We start from the raw sequence: 20,228 nt of genomic DNA on the forward strand, positions 1-20,228 counted from the left end.
GCCAGTTGTCTTTCACTTTGTATTCCACACAATTCCTGGCCAGCAGCGGCACTTAAATCATTCACTAAACTGAACAGTCATAGAGAAAACATTCTCTCTGCTGTCCATATGACTTCATTGTATCTCAGAGGTGTGAGTCATCAACTCTGGCAATAAAAGCAGAACTTACACCACTACAAATGCTTGACGTACGTATTTCAAGAGCTCTCAGAAATGAGAAGAGATATCCATATGTGTATTCCCTAAATTATACAAGTGTAAGAAGATACATCATTTCACTGTTGTCGATTTCCTATATTTAGACAGCTCTGAATTGAATTACTCAAGCATATACAAATACAACCATGAAGGGGTCCGCATACTTGCTCCTGACAGTCTGGAAACAAAGGCTGCTACTGAGATAAAAGATGATAGGCAACAGGAATCTGACAGGCCAGTAATTCACTGCATTTTCTGCACATCTGAATTTGTAGGCCTCCATAGCTGTTAAGCAAAATTAGTTTCAAGATTCCAGCCAAAAAGCCTCACAGGCAACAGTTTTATGTCATTAAAAGAACTACCATCCTCAATCTGTCTGAATTTGTATTTGCTCATTAGAAGCCTCTCAGTGAATCGAGAGAGAGGTTTTAATTGCACTCTGGCTCTATCAATGCTTAGTATAGCCCTGAACTATAACAAATTCCTATTCTCCCTTCTTACTCTATTCCTAAAATACTTCAGATATAGTTGAAGAAACTACGCAGATAATCTAGCAGTTCTCTACCAAAAATAGAGCAATTTCAAAGCTACAAATGAGATCTTTATATTCATGCAGCTTAAAAAGCAAAGGTCAGAGAAAAACATCGTCATCTTCCATCTCCTACTTGTTAATTTCTGAATCTATTATGCTCTCTCAGGCTCCTATGTCTTTGCAAATGCTATTTTCCCCTCAGCTTGGTTAGAACCTCCTCCTCAAATCTGACTATGGCAAATTTCTGCTCATTAACTGGTTTTCCCAAAAAAGTTTCATGCAATATCCTTCCCCTATGCACCCTCTACATACTTTCACCAAGTACTTCTCAAACTGGGTTAACTCTGACTCTTACAGTCAAAGAACTGAACACTCCCTGGCAGAACTATTCAGCTGGTACACACTAGTACAACCTTAAGGGATGAAATACTAAAATGCTTCTGAAATATAATCTGGTAAATAGTCACCGTCCCTAACTACACACCCAGTCTTACCACCACCGCCAAACTCAACAACAAAAGCATCAAAGTCTGATATAGTATAAAAGATGGAGGGGTCCTTCAAGACTCTGAATCCAGTGCTATGCCCATCTTGGTGCCTGTGTTGTAGTGAATGGTAAATACTCTGAATATCACCCCTGCCTCTTTATGCCCAAAGCCTAGAGTACTGCCTAACATATAGCAGATCTATGATGTACTGTTAATTCTTTGTCAAAATAATGGATAACCCTATTCAATGACCCAAGGCCAATAGGTATAATGTCAAAACTACACAGACAATAATTAGATTGGTGAAAAAAAAATCTAGGCCCTTAATTAAGTACCAGATAGGAAAAGTGAACAAGTCTGCCTATTGCCTATTTCTTTCTTGCCTTCAGCCTCTGATAAAATAAATGTGTAATTTGATAATGTGGGCAAAAATCTTCAATGTGATCATTTATACAGCATATGATTCAAGTATTTTTTATGTTATTAAAAAAGATTAAAAACAAAGTTCCTATAAAACCATGAAATTTATAAGAATGCCACCAACAGTGATCTCTGAACTACAGTCAGCATCTTGGACAGAAAGACAGGTATCACTAAGGAAGAACATAAGTGATTAATTCAAACAGAGAAAGGCAAAAATGAAGAGAGTTAATTATGAATCGCATGTCTAATTACAGATTTTGCTAGGGGCTTCAGATACTTCTAATTAGTTTTCCTTGGCATATTAATTATAAATAGAATACCATGAGAGAATTTTCTAACCATAGGAATTTACTGGGTATGTAAAATCATATTTTAAGTGATCATTTTTATAATTTAATAATTAAATATCCAATAGTGCATGATAATTATTTTGAAAGTCGCCAATAAAATATACATCCCATTAAAATCAAGTTACCCAGAGCACTACTAAGGTGGTGACAAATCTTTTAAAAATCCAGAAGGAGGGGTGTCTAGGTGGCTCAGTCAGTGTAGTGTCCGACTTCGGCTCAGGTCATGATCTCGTAGTTCATGAGTTCAAGCCACCCTCGGGCTGTGTGCTGACAGCTCAGAGCCTGGAGCCTGCTTCAAAGTCTGTGTCTCCCTCTCTCTCTGCCCCTCCCCTACTCGCGTTCTCTCTAAATGAATAAACATTTTAAAAATTTTCTTTTTAATCCAGAAGGATAAGGTATAAAGCTGAAAGAAGGATGGATATGTAGCTTCAAGTAAGATTTTTGAACTTATAAATGGTGATATATCATTTTAGGCTACTTACTTTCTGGTAGAAAAATCACCTTTCAGTCATGCTTGCTATAGAGAATTTCAGAGGGCCTTAAGATCAAAATATTAAAACTAACGACAAAGGGAAAAATAATAGCAACTTCTCAGAAAATAAAGCTTATCTAGTTATCTAATTTCAACACTGTCCAATTAATTGAACACCAATCTTTAATAAAGCAATGTGGTACTACACACTATCCTAGTAAAAAATTCTAGAAAATAACAAAATCTCAAAAAAAGAAGCATCATGTATGTGTTTATTTAGAACAAATCAAGGAAGACCAGCCTGATATTTTTTTGTAGTTACTAAATTACAAACAAGAGAAAAATAAAGACCATAATATATTTTAATTTTAACAAAAGCTTTGAAAGTGTCACTAATCCTAATTGGAAATAATGATTAAATTATCTCAGCTATTAGCACTATCATTTGAGTTTAAACAGAAAATGTTCACAAATAGATAAGAAACAGTACCAGTCACTACTATTATACCAAGGTACTAAGTACCTATATACTATACCAAACAGAATGCAAGGGTTTTTACCTAGATGGTTAACTTTCACAATCATTTTACAAGGCAGATAACATCATCCCTACCTTCCTGACAATAAATTCATGCTAGAAATAATCTAGCCAATGTCAGCAAGGAAGTGGAAGAGTAAACATTTCAAACTACTACTCCACACGCTCTGTGCTGGCTGCTATACCCCGCTGCCTGAACAGATGGTCTCAATGGATTAAAGCAAGCCAAGTTAGCAATGAAGCTCTGTGGTATATTAGCTGTTCTAAATGGATGAAGTTAAGACTATGGTCGATTATCCCAATGGATATGACCACCCAAATATCTAAGGAAAACAATATTACTTAGTAATTATATTTCCGACCCTGATTTGGAAAATCAAGGATGTTGCCATCAGCTTAAGAGCTGTCACAAAATTCTATCTTCATTAAACTCACTTTTAAAAAATGATTTTTTAATGATTTTAAAAATGATTTTAAATGGTTTTTAAAAATTACTAAACACTTAAATGCATAAGTAGTCAAACGTTGAGGAGGAGGGAAAATCAAATAAGAGAATCTAAGTAATTTTTAGATTACCTTTAGAATCTTCTATAAAGAAGTTTTAAATAGGATATAAGCATTCATGACAGAGAATCAAAAATAAGAACCAAGATCCATGGCCATTATAAACAAAAGAAAAATGTGAAATTCAATCAAGACAGATAGGATAGATGATAGGATAACAGATAGGAGACATGGGGATGAGAGATGGTATAATAAAAATAAATGAGAGTTCTACTAAAAGAAAAGTACTGAAAAATAACCTTTCCCCATCTTTTGTGAGCACCTATAACAAACAAAGAAGAAAACAAAACTTACTGCTGGTTTTTAAAAAGACAGTCATCTCGACTACAACTCTTCCAAAAACTGAGCATAAATAAATTGGTAAGGGCAAAATTACTACACACCTAATGAAGGCACACAAACAAATGTCTGATGAACAAGTAAAGGTTTGGCTAAATGAGGATGAAAAGTAACAACGGGGAAGAAAAGGAAAACTAAGGGGAAAAAGTTGACCTTTCTCCAACTCCTTCTCATGTAAACAGTACCTATGACTTCAGAATACAACTTCTCTGGGAGAAATCTCCTCCTATTGTGCCTCCCCAAATACCTCCTCTCTCCTAAAAGAAGGCCTTCTACCCAAATGACATCTTCCTTTATCCTGAACAGCCTCTTTCTAAAAATATTTTCAACTCCTCTAAATCCCAGAGGATAGTCTGAGGACCAATATTTTTGTTTCTACTGGTTTCCTCAATTGAATATTAATGTTTAATCAGCATAATGAAAAATGTTAAGTTTTTTTGATTCAGGAATCCTGATGCAATAAGGATACCGTATAGTGCAAATATAATTTTAACTTTGAAAAACAAAGGCATCCTTCACAAAGATGAAACCATCTGAAAAGAGATTTTTCCCAAAAGATATTGTTACATGAATTATTTTCTAGCTTTTTAAAGAAACCGCATCTTTAACAAAAACTGTATTATTTACAACTCTTTAACCTCATGGTCCCCCATCTACGGTACCACTTGCCGACTCAAACATCATCTTAGAGTCCCAGTGCTTTACCTGACCTGATAAAACATGCTGAGCTTGCACACATCAGGACTGCACATGGTATGTTTTTTCTAACACAACAATGCTATGCTATAGCTAGACAAGTTGACACCAAGGGTGACCTCTTCTCCCAGTTATACCAAACAACTAGCCTATAATTTGAATATGCTACTATTGTACATATGAGTTTAAAAAGAAAAAATTGCCTGTTTGTCACATTTCCTGAAACTATAAGCTTCTAAATCTAAAGACTGCACAGATTCTGTATAGCAACACTATGCACATTCTCATAAAAATGAGGCAAATAATTTGTAGATCCTATTTCACTTGTGAAAAGGTCAGTCACATAACAGTTTTATGAAGTATCTCATTTATTTAGCAAACTATTAGAAGATGATCTCCCTTACTTTGACATATACGGACAAGTGTAAGTCATAAGCAAAAGGCTGAATGAAATGGTCCACAGAAATTCTTGCTTCTTATAGAGTGTGGAATTCAATCATCCAGTCACCAGAAATCTTGCTGTTTCAAGCTATTATTTACATCACAAACTATGTTTAATTAGGGTTATAGTATACAGGGCTTATTTGCTGCATTTTAAAGTTACTAGAAAATAAAATCTTTCCTTTTGTTGACATTCTGAATGCATTTTTAAAAAATTTTTTTAAGGTTTATTTATTTTTGAGAGAGAGAGAGAGAGAGAGAGAGGGAGACAGAGTGCAAGTGGGGGAGGGGCAGAGAGAGAGGGAGACACAGAATCTAAAGCAGGCTCCAGGCTCTGAATTGTTAGCACAGAACCCGAGGCAGGGCTCAAACTCACAAACTGTGAGATCATGACCTGAGCCGAAGTCGGACGCTAAAGCAACTGAGCCACCCAGGCGCCCCCTGAGTATATATTTAACTCCACTGTGCACTATGAATTTATAAGAGTAACATTTTATATCTTAGTGGTTTTTGGAATGCCAATACCATTGCATACTTATTTGTTGAAATAAATAAATCCTTTTAAAAATCACACTGCCAATTCTCCTTGACCCCAGGAAATAGACATGTCAAAAACACAACTAGAAAGCAAATAAATCAAGATATAATTGAAATGTGGGGCGCCTGGGTGGCTCAGTCAGTTAAGCAGCCGACTTCGGCTCAGGTCACGATCTCGCGTTCCGTGAGTTCGAGCCCCGCGTCCGGCTCTGTGCTGACAGCTCAGAGCCTGGAGCCTGTTTTCAGATTCTGTGTCTCCCTCTCTCTCTGCCCCTCTCCTGTTCATGCTCTGTCTCTCTGTCTCAAAAATAAAAAAATAAACGTTAAAAAAAAAAATTAAAAAAAAAAAAAAGATATAATTGAAATGTTATATGATCCCGAAGACCAAATCAGGGTCAAAATATTAAAAGACCTTCAATCTCTGCTACTAAGGAGAATTCCATGGATTCATTCATATACCATTCATAGACAAGAGGTCATCAATACATCTCTTTCCAAGCACAAACATGTTTGCTGAGATAGACTGTGTACATTCAGGGATTTTGCTTTTCCTCTCCTCATCTTTCCTGGATCTGCAAAAAAAAAAAAAACTACAGCTCAGCTGAGATTATCTTTAATTTTAATTGATTTGTCTTTAAAGAGATAAAATTGCTTAAATAGGCCTTGCCAAAAAGCATAGCAACCCTCTCAAAATGGGTTACAAGTTATAATGGCAGTGAATTAACTGTTCAGTTAGATAACAAGAAATAAGAATAAAGCAACCTACAACAGTTCTGACAATCCAAGGTAACACAAACATCTTTCTCCAAAAAAATAAAAGTGGTTGAGTGCCATGCATTTCAAATAGAAATTCAAAGATTTGGGGGTATCCAAAGCAAGGCCTTCCAATAAGGACCAAAATTATCTAGCAGACCTTGTGAGAGTTCATGAATTGCCACTCTCCATGAAGCTGAAAATCCTAAGAGAATGTGAGTTAGTCTTGAAGAGTGCACTGAAGAATAAAACGTAAAAGTATTTAAATATTAAGATAAAGAGAAATTCACTTTTTAAAGAATCTCTTTATCTAGAAACATACACATATCCCAAGTTTTTGTATAACTTAAAAAAAATAATACTTATCAAATGCCCTCATACATACAATTCTGTATCCTCTGGGAAGGCTGGCATATGCTAAAGGAAGCTATATTCTAACTGGACATACTGCACCACAGTTCCCCACATATGTAGATTCAGGGGTTTCCTGTGAATACTCTAGAAGTTGCAACTGTTCACTGCAAACCCCAGGGCTCACACACCAACAGGGGCCTTTGAGAGGGTTGGTTTGGTCCAGAACATTCGGAAGAGATTTAATCAGCTTTGGAACTAGGATTAGAAGTTCATAAAAGGAAAGTTTTCCATGTATAGCAGCACCTGCCTAGGACATATCGAAACAAAATACTAGTCATGACAATGGGACCTGTTTCACCAATTATACACAGATCAACAAACTCATTCTATCCTATTCAAAATGCTAGTTTTCAAACCCATATTAGACTAACCACCATTCCCACTCTTTCTAGTACTAAAAACCTAGGCTTTTCTTCCTTGACAATTTTTCACTATGTTTCTTTGCCTGGCAAATGAATAAACTTAGTTTTATTTTGTTTGGTTCTGTTTATCAGACCCAATGATCTTTGTTTTATTCTTTGACACACTGACTTTTCAAGGATACTCTTTCCCCTTTCTTCTACCAAAAGCAAATCAGAGCTGGCCTAGTAGCTGGTGCTGTGAACAACATTCTGCTCTAGCAATCAATAAGTAACACAGGCTGGGAAAGCTCATAGATCTGACACTGATGCACCTGAAATCTGCCAGACAATTAGAATCACCACTTCAGCAAAAAAAGCAATCCTCTGGGTACTGAATGGTGATGCTGACAAGATGTTGGGAGGTGGAACATAACTGATTTTTAAAGACAAATTTCCTTTTTATCTTCTTTCTGCTTATCATGTACATAGTCCAATTGTCAGAGATGAGAGAAAATCAATTATTAAGTAACAATGACAGGCATCCCCCCTCCTATTATAAATGGCAGATGGATAGGCGTTTTGCTAGAAACCCTAGAACACCACATTCACCAACCCAAGACTACGTACCTTCAATGACATAATCTTTAGTGAGAAACTTATTCCTTAGGTAATTTCAGAGTGAAAGATATTTACCAAATAAAAAGAATTTTATGTAGACAATATAAATTAATAATATGATTTGTCTTATTTACTCAGACACATCCCAAGCATCCCTCTCCCCATTCACAGAGACTATTCCAGAGGTTCTATGAAACCCAAACAAATAGAAAAATGGTACTGCGGGTTTTTAAATTAAGGAAATAGCATGATGAAAACTGTGTTTTAAGAAGGTTAATAACTTGACAAGATAATGTGGGACTACAATTAGGAGATAATGGAAGCAAACAGGCCAACTCAATGCAAGACAATAACTGGCCCATACAGAATAAAACAATGACTGTTGTAATAGTAAAAAAGAACTAAACCTGACATTGCCAACAAACTTCACCTTATTCTGTTACAAATTTGGCTCATCCTGGCAATAAGGTGGATACAAGTAATCATTTTCTTAATTTGCCTCATGGAAGAAAGGCCTTAAGAGTTCACTTGTGAGGTCCTAGGGTCTGTTTTCCACCCAGGCTACAGAGTGCCTGAAATTCAACCACCAGGAAACCATCCTTTTCAATTACAACACCCTACTGTCCTTATATTTTCTGCCTAAATACCTTAGAAGAAATAATTTCAGAAGTATTCATTAAACCATTATTGCTGCTTTGAGGACAACTAGTGTGCTTGCCTGCTTTCTTCATGTGTATCCACCTCCATTCTCACCCCCTCCTTGATCCAAAGGGTCTGGGCAAAAAGAAGGGTCCAAGAACCCATTTTATTTGACCTGGAAATGAAACTAAAAGAGATTAGATGCTTTGCCAGAATTAGTAATGAAACCAGAATCAGAACCAAAAGTCTTAAACTCCTAATCTCAGAGCTGTAAGAAAACCTTTATATTTTCTCTGCTTTTAGATACACTATGAAAAAAAATTCTTCCTAATAAAACAAAAAAAATTCACAAAGGTTTCAAACTAAACTCCATCCTCCTCTTTTTCTTTTACATTAATGGGGCAAGAGTGGTAATAGACACAGCTAATAAATCAAAGAAGATACAAACCCAAGCTTCCCTCAGGGCCTTCTGCCATCATTAGAGCAAAGTTCTGACTCTATAGCCTGGTAAATAATGCCCTTTATATTTAAAACCCAACAATCCTTTCCAACCTGGTCCTTCATACCATGACTTTCCACCTCTTCATTCACCAACTGTGTCTACTGAATAGAGATACCCAGTGTTTAACGTCTCTCATACTTACCTCCATGCCATAGCTCATTCCACTTTTTTTCATAGAACACTTTTTTCCCTTGCCTACATGACTATGTAGCCTACATGGCTACATCCTCCATCTTAGATCCTGAAACACATCTCTCTCTAACACATACAAAGTCTGAATTAGGCTCCCTTTATTTCCTTCTCTCTATGTAAAAATAGAGGGTATGGTCAATTCCCAAACAAGCAAATACCTGCCACATTATAGGTACTAAAATGATCATTAGTTCCCAGTTCTGTGTTTTCTCTATGGGACAGTATTTAGTCTACTCCATCAGGGAGATATACAGCTGGGGGTTCTTCCTTCTTCTATTTTGATTTGTTGTCTAAGAATCCTCAGTATTCTTTCTATTAACCTAGGGTTTTTGTTTTGTTGGCTATTCTTTTTTCTTTAATTTTATTATTTTTAATTTACATCCAAATTAGCATATAGTGCAACAATGATTTCAGGAGTAGATTCCTTAGTGCCCCTTACCCATTTAGCCCATCCCCCCTCCCACAACCCATCCAGTAACCCTCAGTTTGTTCTCCATATTTAAGAGTCTCTTGGGGCGCCTGGGTGGCTTGGTCGGTTAAGCGTCCGACTTCGGCTCAGGTCATGATCTCACGGTCCGTGAGTTCGAGCCCCGCGTCGGGCTCTGTGCTGACAGCTCAGAGCCTGGAGCCTGTTTCAGATTCTGTGTCTCCCTCTCTCTGCTCCTCCCCTGTTCATGCTCTGTCTCTCTCTGTCTCAAAAATAAATAAACGTTAAAAAAAAAAAAATTTTTTTTAAAAAAAGAGTCTCTTATGTTTTGTCCCCCTCCCTATTTTTATATTATTTTTGTTTCCCTTCCCTTATGTTCATCTCTTTTGTCTCTTAAAGTCCTCATATGAGTGAAGTCATAGGATTTTTGTCTTTCTCTAATTTCGCTTAGCATAATACCCTCCAGTTCCATCCACATAGTTGCAAATGGCAAGATTTCACTCTTTTTGATTGCCGAGTAATACTCCTTTGTATGTATATACCGCATCTTCTTTATCCATTCATCCATCGATGGACATTTGGGTTCTTTCCATACTTTGGCTATTGTTGAGAGTGCTGCTATAAACATGGGGGAGCACGTGTCCCTTCGAAACAGCACACCTGTATCCCTTGGATAAATACCTAGTAGTGCAGCTGCTGGATCGTAGGGTAGTTCTATTTTTAGTTTTTTGAGGAACCTCCATCCTGTTTTCCAGAGTAGTTGCACCAGCTTGCGTTCCCACCAACAGTGCAAAAGAGATCCTCTTTCTCTGCATCATCACCAACATCTGTTGTTGCCTGAGTTGTTAATGTTAGCCATTCTGACAGGTGTGAGGTGGTATCTCATTGTGGTTTTGATTTGTATTTCCCTGATGATGAGTGATGTTGAGCATTTTTTTCATGTGTCTGTTGGCCATCTGGATGTCTTCTTTGGAGAAGTGTCTATTTATGTCTTTTGCCCATTTCTTCACTGAATTATTTGTTTTTTGGGTGTTGAGTTTGATCAGTTCTTTATAGATTTTGGATACTAACCCTTTATCTGATACGTCGTTTGCAAATATCTTCTTCTTGGCTATTCTTACACATTTATTCTGCTGTCAGAATAAATTGTTAGGTTCCATTGTAACCTAACAGTTTTAAGCACATTTTAGAATGTAGCTACTGTTTCTTAAAAGGGAATCCAACCAAGATTAAAGACAAATGGAAGTTTTTTTCATAAAGGGTTCAATGGATCAACCTGACCACAAAAAAAAAAAAATTACTTAATATTCATAATGCTCCTAAAACAAAGGACAAAGAACTTCATTTAAAATGTTCATTGTATCATTGCCTGAACAGTGTGGTTTGGGACTCCCAGACTGGGGAGTAGAGACTGGGGTGTCCATTTTTGTCACCATTTTTCTCCCCATCACCAACAAGATGGGGCTTCAGGTCACAGAACAGAGGGCCCACAGTGGAGGCAGGACCCGTTTACACCAATCCCCACCCCTCTGCGCCTGGTAACTGCGTATCTACGGGAGTGAGATGGACACTAATAGAACGAGAGGGCCCCTCCTCCAGATCAGCACAGTCACCGGTTCCAAGGCACCATCAAATATCAGACAAGCAGTTTTGTATTTTCTGATTTGATTCTTGGCCACTTCTTATTTTATATACATATATACATACATTTTTTTTTCTTTCTTTTCTTCCTCTTATTTCTTCCCTTCTCTATTCTGGTTGGTTTGTTTAAACAGACATATTTAACCTATTCTTTTTACACCTCTTCTGTATCTCCTTCTTCTTTATTTTCCTCCCTCTCTCTCTCTCTAGATTAAGCCATATAGTTTCCCTGATTCTCTGCTGGTAATTTTTTTTTCTTTTCTTTTTCCCTGCCCCTGTCATTTCTCTCTTTGTTTGGGATAAGGCTTCTTCCACCACCCTCCCCTTTTTAAATTTTTTCCAGGGTTACTTCAACGAACAAATCAAAGCAAACCTGGTGGAAGGTTCAAACCACTACTACCAAGTAGGGAGATAAAGCAAGCACAGTCACAAAAACAGAGAGCATGCAACACACTCCAAAAACACCTTCTTAAGGGCCAGGCCCTACACAGTGTATGACCCCTTTTTAGTATAGTAGTGCTCACAAGTACAATACACATAACAAGCTATTAAAACATGTAAAGGACAGAAAACTAGCCAAAACGATGAAATGGAAGAATTCTCCTCAAAAGAAATTCCAGGAGGAAATGACAGCTAGAGAATCGCTCAAAACAGATATAAACAATATATCTGATCAAGAATTTAGAATAATAGTCATAAGATAAGTCATAGAATAAGAGTCATAAGATTAATAGCTGGGCTTGAAAAAAGCATAGAAGACAGCAGAGACAGCAGAGACCAAGGATTGCTGTAGAGATCAAGGAACTAAGAAATAGTAATGACGAATTAAGAAATGCTGTAAATGAGGGGCGCCTGGGTGGCTCAGTCGGCTGAGCGTCTGACTTCGGCTCAGGTCACGATCTCACAGCTCGAGAGTTCGAGCCCCACATCAGGCTCTGTGCTGACAGCTCAGAGCCTGAAGCCTGCTTCAGATTCTGTGTCTCCCTCTCTCTCTGCATGCCATGTCTCTCTCAAAAATAAATAAACATTAAAAAAATTTTTTTTTAAATGCTATAAATGAGATGCAAAATAAACTAGATGCAGTGACAGCAAGGACGGAGGAAGCAGAGGGGAGAATAGGTGAAATAGAAGATAAAATTATGGAAAATGATGAAGCCAAGAAAGAGAGATAAAATGTTCATTGTATCTATTCAGAAAATATTCATACAACAGCTTATGAATAATCGAGAAGTTGAAGTATGAAATCAGTTTATATCATTATAGGAAATATCTGCCTTGAGAAGAAACAGAGTTAAAATTTGCAACATCTGATTCCACATTCTCTTGGTCTTTTTTAAGTGGGATAACTGTTAAAAAGATACATCAAAATCTGATAACCACACTTTTCAGAACTCTGTTCAAAACTTTCCTCCTAGGGATTCAGACTGGGGGCTGCATGACATCCTGACACCATTACTCTAAAAGAAACAAAAAGGAAGCTTTGAGCAAAAAACCATCCAGTTATAGCCTCAAACTGGTCACAAACCCTAAGTCTATTGCAACCCCATATACAATACACTTTTTATAATAATACTAGGTTGAGGGATTTTACCAAACCAATGGTTCTAATAAAAACACAAAAGTGTGACCTTAAATATGGTATTAAGAATAACTCTGGCCAATCTATTTAATCTTTTCTATTTCTTAAGCTCTAAAATGTCATAGTTGTTGGGGGCACTAGGGTGGCTCAGTCGGTTGTCTGACTTTGACTTAGGTATGATCTCATGGTTTCTGAGTTTGAGCCCTGCATTGGGCTCTGTGCTGACAGCTCAGAGCCTGGAGCCTGTTTCAGATTCTGTTTCCCTCTCTCTCTGCCCCTCCCCCCCCACCCCCGTGCTCTGTCTCTCTCTCTCTGCCTCTCTCTCTCTCAAAAATAAACAAACATTAAAAAAATTAAAATGTAGCAGTTGTAAAGAAACTATTTTAAGATGCTTTCTAAGCCACTTGGTACACCTTACATCAGTTACTCCTGCTCTATAACAGAAGTACTCAGGGAAACATAACTTAGATTATTAAACACGGAAAACACAGATTGCAAATAAAAATATTAGTCAACGTGAATCAGAAGGTTAAATTCTAACGGAATGATTTATAATCATACCTCAATAATAAAAATATGTTGGGGCGCCTGGGTGGCTCAGACGGTTCAATGTCTGACCCTTGATTTTGGCTCACATCATGATCTCACAGTACATGGGATCTATCTAGCCCTGCCTCAGGCTGTGCGCTGACAGCAGAGCCTGATTGGGATCCTCTTTCTCCCTCTATCTCTGTTCCTCCCCCACTCATGCGCACGCTCTCTCTCTCTCTCTCTCTCTCTCTCAAAATAAATAAATCAACTTTAAATAAATAAACAAATAAATAAATAAATAAAAATATTTACCTGAGGGGGTTATGGAATGTAGAAAATACGTGAGGCATTTTAAAGATCAGAGTGAAGGAACGCACAATCTAACTAGATTTGAAATTCAGTAGAAAAAAAACACAAGCTCCAAGAGGATTATATTTTTGCCCTTTACCTTCACTCTTCCCTGTTGCCAGCTGCCTATTTTAGATGTTATCATGCAGAGGAAATAGCAACAATGCCATTTTCCTTCCAAATGCAATCAGATTTTGGCAAACTTAAGGCAGTATGTCAGTTAAAAATAGAAACTCAACCCTAAATGTGATAATAGCTTCTAAATTAATAATACGTTATGCAAGACTCTTGTAAGCATTCACTGAAAGCAAAATTATGCCATTTTGGAAAGAGAACTCCTTGTGAGAGCAGTTCTTAGTAGTCTGGTATTTCAAACCACTGCTTTTATTTTTACATAAACACTATTGTAACTCCTCTACACATTAGCAGCCAATTTTGCCAGAAGCTTAAACAGCTGTTTTCATCAAACAAGTGCCTTCTTCACTGGACCTTCCACCAGATCCATTCAAGAATCTCAACCTAGGGGTGCCTAGGTGACTCAGTTAGTTAAGTGTCAGACTCCTGATTTGGGCTCAGGTCATGATCCCAGGGTCACAACAGGCTCAGAGTTCCCCACTGAGCATGGAGCCTGCTTAAGTTCTCTTTCCTAGCCCAAATGTCCACCAATGGATGAATGGATAAAGAAGATGTTGTAAATACACACACACACACACACACACACACACACACACACACACACACACAATGGAGTATTACTCAGCAATCAAAAAGAATGAAATCTTGCCATTTGCAACTACATGGATGGAACTAGAGGGTATTATGCTAAGCAAAATTAGTCAGAGAAGGACAAATATCATATGACTTCACTCATATGAGGACTTTAAGAGACAAAACAGATGAACATAAGGGCAGAGAAGCAAAAATAACATAAAAACAGAGAGGTGGACAAAAACATAAGAGACTCTTAAATATGGGAACAAACAGAGGGTTGCTGGAGGGGTTGTGGGAGGGGGGATGGGCTAAATGGGTAAGGGGCATTAAGGAATCTATTCCTGATTCATTGTTGCACTATATGCTAACTAACTTGGATGTAAATTTAAAAAATAAATTAAAATTTAAAAAAAAAAAAGATTCTCTTTCTTTCTCCCTCTGCCCCTCCCCTGCTTTCCCCACCTCCTCTCTCTCAAAAAAAAAAAAAAAAAAAAAAAAAAAAAAATCTCAAACTAGGTCTACATAAATAAGGTTTTATTGAAACACAGTCATGCCCATAGAGTTACATTTCTATGGCTACTTGTACTCTACAAAGGCATAGTTGAACAGCTGTGTCAGAGATCAACAATGGCAGAGTTGAATAGCTGTGCCAGAGATCACATGGCCCACAAAATCTAAAATATTTACTATCTGGCCCTTCACAGATAAAAATTACCAACACCAGGACTTTTTCAAAATAAATGGATAAAATTACTTCACCATTATCTCCACTGTTCACTGCTATGCAATGAAGGTGAAGGTGACAGGGCTGCTTACTGAACTTCTTAGAGCTTCTTAAATGCAATTAACATTTTAGAATTATACTACTTGGAGCCCATGTATAAGATACTTTTCTGAAATACTGAACAAAGCAGAGTTGACTCAGTAACTCAAATGAAGCTAAAACCTTCTCAGACTCAAAATGCAAAATGTCTATACCCAGCACCACCCTAATTAGTATTACTCAGCATTAAGTACGGTAACATCATAAGAAGGTTGAGTAATGACAGAGACCAATTTGTGTACCATTATTTCTACTAAAGAATTAAAAAAAAATTTTTTTTTAATGTTTATTTTTGAGAGAGAGCACAAGGGGGAGGGGAAGAGAGAAAGGGAGACAGAGGATCCAAAGTGAGCTTCTACTGAGAGCCAAGGGCCTGATGTGGGGCGAGATCATGACCTGAGCCAGAGTTCAATATCTGTTTAGGTCACTTAACTTCAGTCAGAGGAAAAAAAAATAAAAAAAAATAAATTCCAAAACTCCAGAACAGGTAGGCCAGCTTTGAAGAACAGAAAAGGCTATGAAACAAACACCCTTTCTCCAACAGCTCAGAAGGGATTTGGGTCGCACCACAAAATCAGAAATCCGGAGTAGGGAGGGTCCTCAATCTAACTCTCAATCTAGAGAGTGGAAGCCAAAGCCAAGAGAGAAGTCTGGCTTTCCCACCATCCCACAGCTAGTCATCCATCTTGTCAGACCATCTGCAGGAAGACCTTTCCACTACACCACTCAGCTTGATTCCTACTGAACTGCAAACTCAGGGCCTCCTTAAGGTAATACTTCAACTGAAAAGATACGTACAGGTTGTTGCACAATAGAAAGACACTGGAAATCTGCCAATGGGGAGAGAGTCTTTTACCAAAGATCTTTAAAAAATCTATCTGAACAAGACATAGTTAACTTGTTGACTAAACAAATGCAGACATGTAAATTAAGAAATGCTCACATATAAATTAGGCAATGCTTCTAATGCTCTTCTCAATTGTGTCAGTATTCTCAACTTACAGTAAGTCTCAAACAGAAATTATCTCTTCCCTTCTAGTATTCCCCACAAGAAAATTGCCATTAAGGCCTGACTACATTCCTGATAATCTTTTCCACAAAACATTTGCCTCCTTAAATTAATAAATTAAAAAATTCATTCTTCCTAAAAAAAAATAATACATCAATACACTTTTAAAATAGCGAATGATCATACACTTTGCCATCCCCTCAGATGACTGGATGTTCAACTGCCCACATGTAAATATAATTAGCCTGTTCCTAAAATAATTTTGTACGATAGGAATTCTCTCATAGCGGGTTGCAAATATTTGTCTTCAAACATATTTTACCTTTTAAGTCAAAACAGATGAATTTATTGTTCAAATTCAAAACAATCATAGAAGGAAAGTGACTTTATTACTGTTAACAGCTAATGTTTTCAACTCCTCTTCTGTAACTCTCATGCAAATGATCTCTTTAGGCAGAACTGGAAGTTACTGTTCCAATAGAGGTGGCTCTCTAGTGACATACTCTAGCAGCAAAACTAAGGTTAAGTAACTAAAATAAGCAAAACAGAAAAGGCACTATCCAGAACAATGTCTTTCAATAACTACTTGGAGAGCCTTGTGGGAATTTTCAAAAAAAAAAAAAAAAAAAAAGGAACAATGATCTTTTCCCCAATAGCAAACAAAGGAAAACATTCAAGCAGTTGCGATGAAGACAAAGGGTCAAACTATACACTCCAAATGAAGAACTACCAGATTTGGTAAGACTGGAGTCAGTGAATGAAAAGTGACCTCAGCATTTTGGTGCCTGGACAACTGTGTGGATGAGGACCTCCCTGACAAACCCGGAAGTCTGAGAAGAGCAGGTTGGTGGGGGGTGAAAGCCAGCAAGTAGATATATTTAGTATTTCTTAAGTATATACAGCTAGATCACAGGTAAATTGAGATGCATACTTTGAGCCTCTTGGAGGGATTTAATCAAGTGAAAATGTTAAATAAGGTGGGCTTCTTAGGTAAAAGCTAAAACCTCAGAGTGACAGATATGACAGGCTAACACACAGCTAATGAAATTCTCACCTGACCCTGAAGTGTATTCCAGGTACCTCCTCAGATAGTTGCAGTAGTTATTCAGTGTTTACCTCCATGCACCCTGCTTAAACAAATTCCGAATAAATAAAAGATAAAAGCTTCACACTGGAATCTCATTTCTAGAGAGATTAAATTTAATACTATGGCAACAAACTCCAGAAAACTTATCTGAATCTTCTCTACCTGAATCAAAGAATATCTGCAATTAGCCTTCTCTGAACCATATCTACATTGAACCCTCACTTAGCTTACATATATTTAACACTTTATCTTGATCATGTGTTTTTGATAAATATACATAACATTTCTATTTCTACATTTTCCTTTCCACTGATATTATCTTCACCCTCTCTTCTAGATACATTTTTAAGTTTGAATTTTGAATCCAAGTTAAAATGTGACACTACTAAAAAAAAAAAAAATCCTCCATCAGGTCAACTGCCTTCTATGAATTGGTTCAATACCAAAAGTGCTTGAATAATATTTTCTGCTTCTTACCTTTTATAGTTGGTCCATATTCATCAATTCAATCTTCTCCACACCTTCTTTCCACCTATTTACTTTTGGGTTTTTTTGTCCCCCCTCCCCCCCCCCCCCGCCCCGTTCTCTGTATGTAGCCATACATTTATAAATTTCTCTGAGAAATATTTTGAACCTAATTTGGGGATTGAACTTTCTAATTTTGAGGGAAAAAAAGCTGTGGAGTGAATCAACTCTCTCACTGAGCAGCTGAGCAACTTAGGCAAATTATTTAAACTTTCTGAGCCTCGGTTTTCTCGACTGTAAAAGGGAGAGATGATACCATCCATCATGCCGGGATATTTTTCACATTAAAGGAAAAGAAGTGTAACAAATCTAGTGGTAACCTGGAGGTTATACATAAAAATTCGTATTTTGTTATCAACATAATTAACTCACAGACTATTACAGAGTTTTGCTACCAAAAGCACTGAATGTACTTCCTAATTCTGGCCTCGATTCAAGGACAGAATGCAAATTACATTGCTGCAATTTTATTAGAGAAGCCACCAAGGGGAGTGTGTAATGAAAATCCGGGCTACAACATTTGGGCAGAAAGGAGCTGGAATACAGGACCAGGAAAGCCAACTCTCCAGGCTTACTGTGTTCCAGCTCCCTGTATGCCCTTGAAGGTAGTTAAATCTTTACTGCACAAGGAAGGCTACAGCACATTTCAATTTTTTTTTATTTTTTTTAATGTTTACTTATTTTTGAGAGAGAAAGAGAGACAGCGTGTACAGGGGTGGGACAGAGAGAGAGGGAGACACAGAATTTGAAGCAAGCTCCAGGCTCTGAGCTGTCAGCACAGAGCCCGACGTGGGGCTCGAACCCACAAACCATGAGATCATGACCTGAGCTGAAGTCAAACGCTTAACGGAACGCTTAACTGACTGAGCCACCCAGGCGCCCCACAGCACATTTCAATCAGAGAGCTGCTACATTCCATTTAGTCTTCCAGTTCCAAGCAGAAATAAGGAATAGTGCAAAGTTGTATTTCATTGCTGATTTGAAACATGGAACAATAATGACCACCATGATGATGAGGACAAATATATTAACTTTACAACTAATATTGAATGCTCAGTACTATGCTGTTTTGTTTTTATTAATCCTTACAACAATCCTATGAGGTAGATACTTTCATCACATGTAACAACAAAAAAAACCCTAAAGCTTGGCAATAGTGGGATTCAAACCCAGTTAACAATGAAAATTCCAAGCACCCAGTAACATGTCAACAAGTTATGTGCTGAAAGTAAGATAAATATCTCAGCAGTCAGAGCTATTTGGGTATCTGTGTGGGAAGTGGAACATCATAGTATACAGTATAAGCAAAAGCAGGAGAGAGGTTGAAGAAGACAGGGTTATATCCCATAGTAGCAATTCCAGAACTTTCAAATATTAAAAAGCATGACACTGTCAAATTGAGCACGGCCCACCTTGGAGATAATTAGAGCTCTCTAGATCAAAGGTTCTCCACCTGTTTTCCACCTGACACATGATGATGGATGAGGGCCTTAGAAGCTGATACTATGTGCCATCTAATGCTCAACACACCTCCATGGGTCTCCACACACCTCCACACATGGCCTGTGTGAAATTCCCAAAATATCAACTATACCTCTGTGCCTTCTTACACTTCTCAGGAAAGCATATTAGAATAAAAATGAGTAGTATGGAAACCAATTTGACAATAAACTTCATATATTGAAAAAATAAAAAAAAATGAGTAAAAAGGTAGGAACTGTTTCTGTATCAAATAAGTAAATACGAATATTTACTGAGCACTGGTATTACATATCAGGTATGTTGAAAACCCTCTATCTATATTAATCCTTAAACCACATTATGAATTAGGTACTATTTTATTCCCGTTTTACAGATGAGGTATCTGAAACACAAAATAAGTAATTTGCTGCAGATGGCACATAAGGGAAATTGCGGTATCAAGATTGCACCAAAGAGATCTGGCTGTAGATCCCCAGCTCTTAAACACAACAATAAACTGCCTCTCAGCTCTCTTGGGGCATGACCTAGTGGATAGGTTCCCTGGGGAATTCCAGGAACTCTGCATAATGCCACAACCAAAAAGATAAGAACTTTTGCCTCCACAGGATACACCCAAAAGGCTCCCTGGGACTGTGAGGGTTCACTCCTCCATCAAGATTTTAGTTTAATGTCACAGGATGCTTGGATCCCAGCCTTACAGGCCCAGAAGATGACTTCGTTTAAGGCCTCTCTCCTTATCCCTGGGTAAGTATGTATCTTCTTAGTACTTAGCACTGCAGTAGGAATCTTCTTAGTAAGCCTGGCAAATGATACTGGTTATGAAGTTATAAAGTGCTGCTAAGCTACATATAAGCTAAGCTCAATAAAGCTTCACATAAAGAACTGGAACACAACCCCTTGATCTGAAACAAGATCTGTGCATGAAAGATTCACTCAGTCTTCTGGGTAGGTTTGTCACACACTGTTCATTAAACAATACTTACTGCAAAGATGCTATATGCCAGGTACTATTCTAAGTGCTGGAATAC

The 20,228-nt window shown here is 37.5% G+C and overlaps 1 protein-coding gene across 11 annotated transcripts in view; it reads right to left on the bottom strand.

Moving 5' to 3' along the window:
• PEAK1 (pseudopodium enriched atypical kinase 1) overlaps positions 1–20,228 on the bottom strand; it is a 370,979-nt gene that overhangs the window by 272,817 nt on the left and 77,934 nt on the right. For 7 of the 11 annotated variants that reach the window (XR_006203423.1, XR_006203424.1, XR_006203422.1 and 4 more), the window contains one exon: positions 6,038–6,150. The exons of 3 other annotated variants lie outside the window; for them this stretch is intronic. The gene's annotated coding sequence lies outside the window, so the exon portion shown is untranslated. Of the gene's footprint in view, positions 1–6,037; positions 6,151–17,160; positions 17,234–20,228 lie in introns of all 11 variants that reach the window. One more of the 11 variants, XM_042941331.1, reaches the window with a different exon arrangement.

Source organism: Panthera leo, chromosome B3 (assembly GCF_018350215.1).
Source record: "Panthera leo isolate Ple1 chromosome B3, P.leo_Ple1_pat1.1, whole genome shotgun sequence".
NCBI classification, from domain to species: Eukaryota; Metazoa; Chordata; class Mammalia; order Carnivora; family Felidae; genus Panthera; species Panthera leo.